The sequence below is a fragment of the Delphinapterus leucas genome, chromosome X (assembly GCF_059928025.1).
Source record: "Delphinapterus leucas isolate spDelLeu-1000000601 "Yukka" chromosome X, BTC_Dleu_Yukka2, whole genome shotgun sequence".
NCBI lineage: Eukaryota > Metazoa > Chordata > Mammalia > Artiodactyla > Monodontidae > Delphinapterus > Delphinapterus leucas.
In genome coordinates, this window is record NC_143150.1 from 71,997,901 (window position 1) to 72,000,800 (window position 2,900).

Consider the following 2,900-nt stretch of genomic DNA (forward strand, 5'->3'; position numbering starts at 1 on the left):
TTATAAGTGGCATTCTGTTATACGTCAAGCTCTAGTGAAGTTGACCCTATTGACTGGTTCTCTTTTGAGTAAAATAATTTAAAATGACTTGTTTTTATGCGTGAAGGGGATCAAAAGGTAAAGCTTCCAGTTATAAAATGACTAAGTCATGGGATGTAATGTACAGCATGGTGACTATAGTTAATAATACTGTATTGCATATTTGAAAGTAGGAGAGTGGATCTTGAAAGTTCTCATCACAAGAAAAAAAAATTTTGTTACTGTGTGTGGTGATGGATGTTAACTTGGATTTATTGTGGTGATCATTTTGCAATACATACAAATGTTGTATCATTACATTGTACACCTGAAACGAATATAATGTTATGTCAACTGTACCTCAATTAAAAGATTTTTTTTAAACTTGTTTTTTTAATCTGAAAACCGGGGGATTCATTTCTGGACTGCAATAACACCACTATCCACTACCCTACAATGAAACCCTTGTAGAACCTTTCATCTGGCCCTTTCTTTGACATCTAACTATGAATTCCCATCCTGAGAAGATGTTTAAATCAAAGCATCCATATCATGTACTTTAGACTACTAATTTTCTCTTTCTATGGGACCACACTGTAAGAGATGTCAAAGCAGGAACCTTGTATTGCTGTGGTCTTCCAGGTTCACCCAACTATGATATTATGTCTCAACATATGAGCACACAGATTCCAAGCAACTGTTTCCAGATACCTTTATAATCACCTCCATTTTTACACTTTAGTATATCTGTGCCTTCTTACTGCTTTCTTTTTGGGCTCTCTCTTCCCACGCTGCTCTCAGCTCTGAAACTGCATACTTTTGCCCGTTCATCAGGAGCTGGTTCATCCAACTCTAGCATCCACCTTTGGGTGCATTTTCTCTTATCTAGTTCAAAGGTCATTGAATCATACGGGCTCCCCTCCATGAGGCAAACTTGCAGAACCTGTAATTAAGGAGACATAATCTAGATGCGGGGCAACATGGTTTTCATTAGAGTTAGCATTCCTAATATTAAGAGCTTATTAAAAGGCTAATAAGTAAGCATATAGATGAGCAACTAGTGGATGGAATGTAATTAAACTTCGAAAACCGTTTTTGAGAAGCTTTTATTTCAAAGGTAATTCAAAAGGAAATATCCTTTTTCTTTCCTCATAAAGACCAGCAACTTAGCAAGATACCAGGTGCTGGGGTTAGAAGAATAAAATGATCTTTATACTTGAGAAGGCCGGCCTAGTGGGGGATACGAAAAATATGAACACGATTATTCTTTTTTTTGGCCATGTGGCATGTGGGAGCTTAGTTTCCCAACCAGGGGTCGAATACCTGAACCTCCTGCATGGGAAGCATGGAGTCTTAACCACTGGACTGCCAGGGAAGTCCCTGAATACGATTATTCTTTTATAGAAGAAGTACTATGTTGATATATAAACAGAAGAAAAAGCTCTCTGGCTCGGACCTAGGTTTTGGCGACATGGCTAAACGCACCAAGAAGGTCGGAATCGTGGGTAAATACGGGACCCGTTACGGTGCTTCCCTCAGGAAAATGGTGAAGAAAATTGAAATCAGCCAGCACGCAAAGTACACTTGCTCCTTCGGTGGCAAAACCAAGATGAAGAGATGAGCTATGGGCATTTGGCACTGTGGTTCCTGCATGAAAACGGTAGCTGGTGGTGTTTGGACCACACCACCACTTCTGCTGTCACAATAAAGTCTGCCATCAGAAGTCTGAAGGAATTGAAGGACCAGTAGAAGCACCACCTTTTGAAATGTTGCTAGCCTATAATAAATGGTTAATTTATGTAACAAAATTACTTTGGTTTGTTAATTTTATTAGTTAAATGTTCTTATTTGCATTGCATTAATTTTGCTTTCTAAAAGACTTGGATATTAAAATCCTTCTAATTTTTGTTGGAAAAAACAAAAACAAACAAAACCAGAAGAACAAGAGATTAACACTACCTGAGTAGTGGATGTTAAGGTTTTAAAGAAGTCAATACATAATGCTTCCTTTTCCCCCTTCATAATTTCTAACCAACTGAGAAATAAGGTATAGGAGACCAGTAAATGGAGATTAAAATGTCAGCATTCTTACTGATGAAACTGTTGAGTGGACATGACTTTAGAGCTGCAGTCAAGTGGGCCTTTTAATTTTCTTTAATTCTCTGCCCTGAATTAGAGAGACTTAACTCACCTGGTCGGGCAACCTAGGCCACCCTCACAGAGAGCAAATCAGAATGCACCCTCTCTATAGGCAGGATGGCTTCAAAAGTGGGATTTCTGCTAAAATTGTCGCCTCGGTATATCAATCGCTTTGGAACAAAATCTCATTTTCAAAACAAGCAAGATAGCAGAAATGACTGTGAAATGACTGTCTCACATTGAAAAATAAACTGCTTGGAGTACTTTGTAAAAGGAGTAAGTTTTGCCTTAACAAATGTTAAAATATGGTAAAGCACCCATTATTTAAAATGTGCTGGGAAAAGAAACTAGAAACCACATAACTGTGCATAAATAGGGGACTGGTTAAATAAATTATGGGCCACCCCTACTGTGGAACACTAGGCAGCCATTTTAAAAAGTGAGGGGGGCCCATGAATACTGATCTGGAAAGCAGTTCAAAATATATTTTCAAGAAAAAAAAAACCCAGAAGAACATGTATAGTATAATCATATTTGTATTTTAAAAGGCTGTCTGGGGACTTCCCTGGTGGCGCAGTGGTTAAGAATCCGCCTACCAATGCAGGGGACACGGGTTCGAGTCCTGGTTGGGGAAGACTCCACATGCCGCGGAGCAACTAAGCCCATGTGCCACAACTACTGAGACTGTGCTCTAGAGCCTGTGTGCCATAACGACTGAGCCCGCGTGCTGCAACGACTGAAGC

At 39.2% G+C, this 2,900-nt stretch overlaps 1 pseudogene; it reads left to right on the forward strand.

Moving 5' to 3' along the window:
- Window positions 1-1,489: 1,489 nt before the first annotated feature.
- Window positions 1,490-1,902, forward strand: LOC111167817 (large ribosomal subunit protein eL43 pseudogene; annotated as a pseudogene).
- The last annotated feature ends 998 nt before the right edge of the window (window positions 1,903-2,900 follow it).